Source organism: Phodopus roborovskii, unplaced genomic scaffold, assembly GCF_943737965.1.
Source record: "Phodopus roborovskii unplaced genomic scaffold, PHOROB, whole genome shotgun sequence".
NCBI classification, from domain to species: Eukaryota; Metazoa; Chordata; class Mammalia; order Rodentia; family Cricetidae; genus Phodopus; species Phodopus roborovskii.
This window is the reverse complement of record NW_026126525.1, coordinates 22,349,518-22,361,048: the sequence shown is the minus strand read 5'-3', so window position 1 is coordinate 22,361,048 and position 11,531 is coordinate 22,349,518.

The following is an 11,531-nucleotide window of genomic DNA, read 5'->3' as shown; positions in this document are numbered from 1 at the left end:
GTAGGAGAGACAAGATGTAGAGACTGGGGAGAGAAGAAGTCCAGACCATCTCTCCGATAAGATAAGACCAAATGAAAATTCTTACATTGATAGAAATGGGTTAATATTTAAGACATAGCTAGCCAATAAGAAACACTAGGGACAGACAACAGCTTTTTATATAATACATAGTCTCTGTGTGTCATTTTGGGCTGACACAGCTATGGGACCAGGCTGGCGGGAAAACTAACACCAGATATTGTGGATTAATAAGGATCAGAAAAACCAGATCAGCTGAATAGATGTTTATTTAGGGAGAAATAACTTACAAAAGAGACAGATGAAGACCAGCAGCTTCCTGGTCCCAAGGATGCCTCCAGAGGCACTCTGTCCCTATCCAGCAAGCAACAGAGTACTCTGGGTCCCCTTTCCCAGACCTTGTTCCCACAGGTCATGTCCACTCCTGTCCCCAAGCCCAATGGATGTGGTCAGTGAAACAGGTTCAGACAGAATGAATATCTCACTACACTCATGGAAATGGAACAATGTACAATTGCACCATTCCTGGATAAAGGAAGAAATAAAGAAAGAAATTAAAGACTTCCTAGAATTCAATAAGAATGTAGGCACAACATACCCAAATGTATGGGACCTTTTGAAAGCAGTACTAAGAGGAAAGTTCATAGTTATAAGTGCCCACTAGAAGAAACTGGAGAATAGTCACAGAAGAGAATTAACAACACAACTGAAACTCTAGAACAAAAAGAAGCAAACTCACCCTGGGGAAAATTATCATATTGAGGGCTGAGATCAATAGGGAAAAACTAGGAAAATAATACAGAGAATCAATGTAATGAAGATTTTGTTCTTTGAGAAAATCAAAAATGTAGACAAAAATGTATCCAAACTAACAAAAAAGCAGAGAGAGAACATGCAAATTAACTAGATCAGAAATGGAAGGGGGGATATAACAACGAACACTAAGGAAATCCAGAGAATTTTCAGGTCATCCTTTGAAAACCTGTATTCCACAAAATTCAAAAATTCAATGGAAATGGACAATTATCTGAATAGATATCACTTATCAACATTAAATCAAGAACAGGTAAGCAATTTTGATAGACCTATAACCCCTAATGAAATAGAGACAGTCATCAAAAGTATTCAAACCAAAAAAAGTACAGGGCCAGATGGTTTCAGTGCAGAATACTCCCAGAAATTTAAAGAACATCTAATACCATTACTCCTCAAATTGTTCCACACAACAGAAGCAGAAGGGCCATTGTCAAACCAAACTCTTTTTATGAAGATGTGATTACCTTAGTAACCAAATTACACAAAGACACAACTAAGAAAGAAAACTACAGACCAATATCCATCATGAACATTGATGGAAAAATACTCAATAAAATACTGGTAAATGAATCCAAGAACTCATCAGAGAAATCAACCATGACCATTAGGCTTCATCCTGGTTATGTAGGGATGGTTCAACATATGAAAATCTATCAATGTAATCACCATATAAAAATGTAAACGAAAAAACACATGAACATCTCACTAGATGCAGAAAAAACTTTTGTCAAAATCCAACACCCTTTAAGGATTAAGGTATTGGAAAGATCATGGATGACAGGAACACACCAAAACATAATAAAAAGCAATACACAGCAAACCAACAGCCAACATCAAACTAAATCGCAATAAACTCAATGGGATTACTCTAAAATCAGGAACAAGACAAGGATGTCCACTCTCCGTATCTCTTCATTATCATATTCCAGTTCTAGCTATAACAATAAGAAAACAAAAGATTGAGGGAATACAAATTGGAAAGGAAGAAGTTAAACTTTCAATATTTGAAAATATGATAGTTTGCATAAATAACCCAAAAAACTTTACTGGAGAACTCCTACAGCTGATAAACACCTTCAGAAAAGTGGCATAGTACAAAATTAACTAAAAAAAATCAGTAGCCCTAATTTATACAGACACTAAAAGGGCTGAGAATGAAATCAGAGAAACATCACCTTTTACAATAGCCACAAACAATATAAAATATCTTGGGGTAATGTTAACCAAAAAAGTGAAAGAATTATATAATAAGAACTTTGAGTCTCTAAAGAAAGAAATTAAAGAAGATACCAGAAAATAGAAAGGTCTCCAATTCTCTTGGATAAGTAGGATCAATATAGCAAAAATGTTGATCTTGCCAAAAGCAATCTACAGATTCAGTGCAATCTCCCATCAAAATCCCAGCACAATTCTTGAAAGAACAATCTTCAACCTTATACAGAAAAACAAAAGACTCAGGACAGCCAAAATAACCATCTACAATAAAGGAACTTCTGGAGGCATAATTATCCTTGACTTTAAATAGAGCTGTAGTTCTGAAAACAGCCTGATACTAGCACAAAATAGACAGGAAGACAAATGGAATTGAAGAGAAAATCCCAATATTAACCCACACACATACATACACACACCTGATTTTTGATAAAGTAGCTAAAATTCAACAAATGGTTCTGGCATAACTGGATACTGACCTGTAGAAGACTACAGATAGATCAAAATCTATCAACATGCACTAAAACTTAAATCCAAATGCATCAAAGACTTCAATAGAAACCCAGCCACACTGAACCTCTTAGAAAAGAAACGGGGAGTTACCCTTGAAGGAATTGGTACAGGATACTGCTTCCTGAAAATAACAGCAGCAACACAGGTCTTGAGATCAACAATTAATAAATGGGACCTCCTAAAATTAAAAAGCTTCCGTAAGATGTCAACAAGACAAAATTCAAGCTCACAGGATTGGAAAAGACATACACCAAACCTATATCTGATATATTGCTGATTCCAAAATATACAAAGAACTCAAGAAGGTAGTTACCAAAACACCAAATAATCCAATTAAAAAGTGAGATATAGAACTGTATAGAGAATTCTCAATGGAGGAATCTAAAGTGACTGAAAGACACTTAAAGTGTTCAACATCTTTAGCCATCAGGGAAATGCAAGTCAAAACAATTCTGAGATACCATCCTACTCCTGTCACAATGGCTAAAATCAAAAACACCAAAGACAGTTCATGCTGGAGAGGATGTGGAGAAAGGGGTACCCTCCTCTACTGTTGGTGGGAGTTCAAACACATACATCCATTTTGGAAATCAGTATGGCAGTTGTTCTGGAAAATGGGAATTGGTCTACCTCAAGCTCCAGTAATTCCACTCTTAGGCATTTACCAAAAAGATGCACACTCATATAACAAGCACATCTTTTCAACTACATTCATAGAACATTATTTATAATAGCCAGAACCTGAAATCAACCTAAATTCTCCTTATCTGCAGAACAGATGGAGAAAATGTGGTACATTTACACAATGGAGTACTACTCAGCGGGGTGGGGGTGGGAAATGGAATCTTGGAATTCGAAGGCAAATGGATGAAACTAGAAGAAGCCATCCTGATTGACTTAATGCAGTCACAGAAAGACCAGGCTGGAGAAACCCATAGAAACTGATGACCTGCAGTACTGCTACTCTGGTCTATAACACCACCCAGAGCCTGCCTTCAACTCACCCTTGGTGCTGCTGGGCCTACTTCTCGGGGTGAGCAATGGGCTAGAGTGCAGGTCTTAAAACCTCTACCTGCTTTTAATGTCCTGGGTCATCTCTGAGTATATTGGACCTGCCTATCCCTGCGGGACCACCTTGAGGCCACACTTACCTGATCTTTGGCTCCATCACTTGTTTTCTGCCACAGACTTCCAATAAAGCTAGGGACATCCAGAGTTACATACCTCAAACACCTGACCCACCTACACCCACCTATAAAGGATGGTAGAGAGAGAGAGAGAGAACCTCCACCTGCACCCACTGAAAGAAGTGATGGGAAGATAGCAATACAAAAAAAAAAAAAAAAGAAACACTAGTATGACAACACCAGAATCTAGGGATTCTACACCAACTAGAACTGAACATGACAAAGTAGATGAAGCAAAAGAGATTGACTCAAAAAAATAACTTAATGAAAATGATAGAGGAACTTAAAGATGATATGAGAAAATCCCTTAAAGAAATGGAAGTAAACACAAACAAAAAAATTTGAACAAACAGAGGAAAAGACAGAGCTAAAAATGCAAGAAATGAACAAATCTCTTAAAGAAAGTAAGGAAAGCCAAGAAAAAAAAAATCAAACAGACAAAGGAACCAATTCGAACAGTTAAAAACCTGAAAACTGAAATAGAGACAATATAGAAAACACAAACTGAGGTAAGGAAATAGAAAAGCTTGGTAAATGATCAGGGACTACAGATGCAAGCATAACCAACAGAATACAAGAGACCTGAAGATAAACTAGAAATAGATTCATACACCAAAGAAAATCTTAAATCCAAAAATTCTTTAACACAAAACATCCCAGAAATGTGGGACACCTTGAAAAGACCAAACTTAAGTATAATAAGCCTAGAAGCAGGTGAAGATACCCAGGTCAAAGGTGCAGAAAACATATTCAACAAAATCTTTGAAGAAAACTTTCCCAATTTGAAGAAGGATATGCCTATGAAAATATAAGAAGCACATAGAAAACCAAATAGTCTGGACCAAAAAAAAAAAAAAAAAAAAAAAAAAAAAAAGTCTCCTCACCACATAATAATAACAAATTAAAACAATTAACATACAGAATAAAGAAAGACTATTAAGAGCAGTGAAGGAAAAAAGCCAGGTAACATGTAAAGGCAGACTAATCCCAATCAAAAGTACACCTGACTTCTCTATGGAAAATCTGAAGGCCACTAGATTCTGGATATCCTGGATAGATGTACAACAAATACTAATTGTTCACTGATGCCAGCCCAGGCTAATATACCAAGCAAAACACTCAAACACTATAGATGGAGAAAACAAAATATTGTATGACAAAGCCAGATTTTTCACAATACAAATCCACAAATCCAACCCTAAAGAAAGTTCTGGAAGGAAAACTCTAACCCAAGGAAATTATTTACACTCACAAAGACATAGGCAATAGATAATTCCACTTTACCAGACTCAAAAGAAAAAGCATGGCAAATATACTTACATTACTACAGCCAACAACAAATCTAAAACAAATAATAAACAATCAATGGTCCTTCCTTTTCCTCAATATCAATGGTCTTACCTTGCCTATAAAAAGATAATGGCAAATAGAATGGATATAAAGACAGATTCTATCCTTCTGCTGCATACAAGAAACACATCTAAGCTTCAAAGACAGACATTTCCTCAGGGTAAAGGGTTGGGAAAAGATCTTCCAATCAAAAGACCCCAAGAAGCAAGCAGGTGGAGCTGTCCTAATATTGAACAATTTAGACTTCAAACCCAAATCACTCAAAAAAGATGAAGGCCATTTTATATTCACCACAGTTGAAATCCATGAGTACAAATCTCAATTCTGAACATCTATGCTCCAAATACGAACACACCCACATTCAAAAAGAAATGCTACTAAAACACAAAGCTCACATAAAATCTCACACATACATAGCAGGAAATCTTAACTTCCCACTCCCACCACTAGATAGGACCTCCAGGCAGCGACTTAACAAAGAAAGCAAAGAATTAACAGAAGTTATGTCCCAATTAGGTCTATAGAACATTCCATCCAAACACAAAAGTATGTGCCTTCTTCTCAGCTCAATATGGAACCTTCTCTAATCAACCACATACTAGGCAACATAGCAAACATCATCAGATATGAAAAAATTGGAATAGTCCCCTGTATCATATCAGACCACCATGCTTTATAGTTGGAATCCAACATCAACACATATTATAGAAAACCTACAAACTCATGGAAACTGAACAATGAACAATTCCACCATACCTGATTCAAGGAAGAAATAAAGAAAGAAATTGAAGATTTCCTAGAATTCAAAGAGCATGAAGACACAACAAAAACAAACTGATGGGACACTTTGAAAGTAGAGCTAAGAGTAAAGTTCATTGCCCTAAGTGCTCATATAAAGAAAATGAAGGATAGTCGCATTAGAAAATTAATAGCACAATTAAAAGTCCTAGAACAAAAAGAAGCAAACTCACCCCTGAGGTGTAGACAGATTGAGGGCTGAAATAAATAAAGTAGAAACTAGGAACTAAATACAAAGAATCAATGTAACGAAGAGTTGGTTCTTTGAGAAAATCAACAAGATAGACAAACCTTTATCCAAACTAACCAAAAAAGCAGAGAGAGAGGGAAAGAGAGAGAGAGCATGCACATTAACAAAATAAATCAAAAATGAAAAGGGGGACATAACAATGGATACTGAGGAAATACTTTGAAAACGTGTTCTGCACAAAATTTGAAAATTCAAAGTAATTGAAGAAATTTCTGGAAATCTATCACTTACCAACATTAAATCAACATAACACCAGCAGCACAGACACTGAGATTGACAATCAATAAATGGGAACTCCTCAAAATGATAAGCTTCTGTAAGGCAGTTGACAAGATTAAACGGCAGCCTACAAGTCATGGAAAATATCTTCACCAACCCCACTTCTAAAAAAGGGCTGATTTCCAAAATATACAAAGAATTCAAGAAACTAGTCACCAAAATACCAAATAATCCTATTAAAAAGTGGGGAAATATTGCTTTTAAATAAGGATCAGGATAAACAAATAGGCCGAATAGATGTTTATTCAGGGAGAAATAACTTACAACCCAGACAGATGAACACCAGAAAATTACACCCGATGCTCTCCTGTCCAAGTCCTGCCAGCAAGAGAGCTTTTCCCGGCTCTTCCTCTGACCTCCTTCCACAGGTCACTTCCGCCCATTGGCTCCACCCCCAATGGGCATGGTCAGTGCCACAGAAGGACTATCTCATTCCAATTTCCCTTTTAGTCTACAGAAAAGATTTAGGCTTAATACAAAACTATATACAAAACAGTGAATAACAAGTGTGCTCTAAGAAAAGGAAAATCGAGAACAAAATGAACTACATATCTAGTCCTAGGGTGAAGGCATAACGGAGTTTACAATAGAGTTGTCCTATGCTGTAAAATGTAAGTATAGTACCTAATATATCTAACTAGGAAGAGAGAATATTAGTTGTGATAGTTTAATCTTCAACCTCATGAAGACCTGAGAAGGAAAATAACAATACTAGAGTAGACAGGAAGTGCGGATGGGCAACTTTCAAAAGGTGCAGCAAGAACAGAAACAACAAGCCACCTGGACAGTCATCCTAGGTCTCACAGCAAAGTTGGTACATCCAGTTTTGGCTAAGGCCAAGAGAACTTGACAGACCACAACAACAGCAGGGAGGTAAAATATCTGTCTTACCCTAACTTGGCAAGGTGCAGCAGTCTTCTATATTTGTCTCCTGCAAGCACATAGGACTGCTTGTCCAAATCAGTGGTCAAGGTGGGGGCAATTCTTTGCCCAACAGGCCATTAGCTGAGGTGAGAATGAACTCCAGCAGTAGCAACAACAGTGTCCAACATATTTTCGGGAAAGTGTCCGAGTCCTGCCAGCAAGAGAGCTTTGCCCAGCTCTTCCTCCGGCCTCCTTCCACAGGTCACTTCTGCCCATGGCTCCACCCCAAAATGGGCATGGTCAGTGCCACAGAAGGACTATCTCACTACAGGGTACAGAATTGAATACAAGATTCTCAAAGGAGGAATCCAAAATGGCTGAAAGACACTTACAGTGCTCAACATCCTTAGCCATCAGGGAAATGCAAATCAAAACAACTCTGAGATACCATCTTACTCCTGTCAGATGGCTAAAATCAGAAACACCAATGAGAGTTTATGCTGGAGAAGATGTGAAGAGAGGGAAACACTCCTCTACTGCTGGTAGGAGTGAAAACTTGTACAGCAATTTTGGAGATCAGCATGGCATTTCCTCAGGAAAATGGGTATCAGTCTACCACAGGACCCAGCAAGGCCACCCTTAGGCATATACCCAAAAGATCCACATCCATGCCACAAAGACCTCTGTTTAAGTATGCTCATATTAGCATTATTTGTAATAGCAAGAACCTGGAAGCAACCTAGATACCCCTTAACTGAAAAATGGAATATGAAGATGTGGTACATTCATAAAATGGGATACTACTCAGCAGATAAAAAAAAAATGGAATCCTGAAATTCGCAGGCAAATGGATGGAACCTGAAGAAACCAACCTGAGTGAGGCAACCCAGTAACCAAAAGTGGAACATGGTATGTACTCATGCATATATGAATTTTAGACATTGAGCAAATGATCATCAGCCTATAATTCACACTGCCAGAGAAACTAGGATACAAGGAGGAACCTAAGAGAGTCATACATGGTCTCTCACAAAAGGGGAGAGGAACAAGCTTTCCTGAGAACATTGGGATTGGGGGGGTAGTGAGTGGAGAGGGAGTTAGGAGAAAGTGAATGTGAGGAGAGGAGTCCATGTGGGACCAAGATAAAAGAATCAGGGAATGAATGAATAGATGAGAGCATAAAAAGAAATGCCATAATAGAGGGAGCCATCAGAGTTTTGAAGATAAAACTTACTCTAGAGAAATGTCCAGAGGCCTACAAGGATAACTCCATCTGACAATCTGAGCAACAGTGGAAAGGCTTCCTTAAATGCCCTGCCCTGATAATGTTATTGATAACTAACTTATATGCCATCATAAAGCCCTCATCTAATAGCTGATGGAAACAGAAACACACACACACACCTAAACACTGAGCCGAACTCCTGGAATCAAGTTGCAGAGAGGGAGGAGTGATAAGAAGAGGGGTCAAGACTAGGCTGCAGAAACCCACAGAGACAGCTGACCTGAACAAGGGGAAAATTATGGACCCCCCGACTGATAGCTGGGAAACCAGCATTGGACCAACTCAGACCCCTGAACATGGGTCTCAGAAAGCCTGGGCAGTCGAAGGAACTTCTGGCAGTGGAACCAGGGTGTATCCCTAGTGCACGAAAGGACTTTGGGAGCACATTCCCTAAGAGGAAAACTTCCTTAGCCTAGAGTCAGGAGGGAGTGTCTAGACCCTACTCTAAATGACTGGACAGATTTTGATAATCCCTTCTGGAAGGCATCACTCTCCCTATGGAGTGGGTGGGGAATGGGAAATGAGGGGATGCTAGGGGCCTGGGAGGGAGGGAGGGATGGAAGAAGGGAGGGAGGGATGGAGAGAGGGAGGGAGGGAGGAGGAGGGAACAGGAACTGGGATTGATAACTAAAATAAGAAGTGAAACTACATACATATAAGATCCAGGGGGAGCTTATGCACCACAATCTGACAGCAGGGAAACCAGCATAGTACCCACTCAGATTTCCTGAATTGGTGTTAGTTGGGAGGTCTGGGCAGTCTAAGGGGACTTCGGTAGCCGATCAGTATTTATCCCTTGTATACAAATGGATTTTGGGATCCCATTCCACATGGAGTGATTCTCTCTCACCCTAGACACATAGGGAAGGGCCTGGGCCATGATCCAAATGATATGACAGACTTGAAGACTCTGCCTTGAAGGCAGCACCCTCCCTGGGGAGTAGAATGAGTTTTGGAGGGGGTTAGTGGGGGCAACAGGGGAGAATGGAAGGGTTTGGGACCTGGGATTTATATGTAATACAAGCTTGTTTCTAATTATATATATAATTATGATATTCATCTTTACAATATACAATGCTTCAAAGTTTATTCAAAATACTTAAAAATAATTAAAGGTTTTACTAAAAAGTTTTTGATTATGAGGAACAATAATAAGTGAATTAATTTGCACATATCTCAAACTATTTTTGTCTTCATATAACTTGAAAATCTCTTTTCTAGTAACATTTGTGTTATGAACCTAGTCATAAAATGTATATAGAGATTTCTATGCTTATTTCCCCTACTTCATTTCTCTTCTGTATATCAAAACCTTACTTTTCTTTTGATTTTATCATCTTCATTGAGTAGTGTACAATTGTGAAGACCAGATTCAGTGTTACTCTTGTATGATGGAATATAGCACATGGCAATATTAAAATATGTCATTGTATTTCTCCTATTTAAACAGTAATCACTTAGTCTACTTGCCCATCATCTCCCCTCATTAACTAGTGTTGCAGTTTTATCTGTGCTATGGCTATCCTCATCTAAAATATGTTGGATTAGGTTTTAATCAGAGAATATCTTCTATATATTTTATTCTCTTGTTTGTTATATTAAATATTTGCTTTATTATCACTTTGTACAAGCCATGTCACTTTAAAACATGAAATTATTTTCAGGATTTTGAAAATAGCCACCTTCAAGACAAATTTTCCAGCTTCTTTTTCTGTGTTGATTAACAGAAATCAAAGGCATACAAATTATTGTGTTCAGTCAACTCATTGGAATTGTCTATGGATATATTTTTTTTCTGGATTTCACTATTTTGTTGCATAGGACTAACTGATGATGTTTCCATTCTTTCTTCATATTTTCAAATTACACAAAACCTCACAGCACTTGGTCATATTTCTATATTTTGTTTAACTATACTCGTGTTGTTTTCCAAATGGGAATCACTTTTTAAAATAGTTTAATTCTGAAGGTCTCACAGATAATACCTCTCTCATTTTTTAAAAATAAAAGATAGTGTTTTCTGGAGCCAAATTTGAATGATTATGTCCCTGAAACAAGTATTTAGGTTCTTCATAGATAGCAAGATTATTCCTAGGATCTGATATAGATGAAGCTGAGTAGTGAGCAATATAGAAGTCTTCAGGACAGACTAATGGTTGGTAAAAAGCCATTAAGAAACAAATACCTACTCAATCATCACATAAAGACACTTGCTCAAATATGTTCATAGCAACATTATTAATAACAGCTAGAACCTGATAACAACCTAGATGCCCTTCAACCAATGGAGTTTTACTCAGTGGGGAAAAAAACAAAAACAATAACAACAACAACAACAAAAAAACAATGACATCATTAACTTTGCAGGCAAATGGATGGAACTAGAAACAAAATCATCCTGAGTGACGCAACCAAAACCCAAGAAAGACAGACACAGTATGTATTCATGCATAAGTGGATATTAGATATAAAGCAAAGGATAAACAAATTATAATCCACAGCACCAGAGAAGCTAGGTATCAAGGAGGACCCTAATAGGCACACAAAAATTGCCTTGGGAAAGTGAACTAGATGAGATCTCCTGAGTAAACCGGGGCTGAGACAGTAGAGAGAAGGGGATGGGGAATGGGAACTTGAGGTATCTGATGGATGAGTTGGGGGAGGGAGAGAGAGGGATATCAATGAAAGAGACACCTTGATAGAGGAGTCCATTATGGGATTAGGGAAAAAACTGGAAGGAGGGAAATTCCCAGGAATTCACTAGGAATCCTATAACTCATAGGAGTAGTGGAGAGGGTCTGGCCTGGCCATCTCCTGTAATCAGATTGGTAACTACTTAATTGTCTCTGGGGTTGTGTAACTGTCCAGAAACAGAATTCTATATTAAAGAATTCAGTCTATAGATTTTACCACAACAGCCTTGGAGAACTATATTTTAGTTTAATCTTGTTTGAGAATA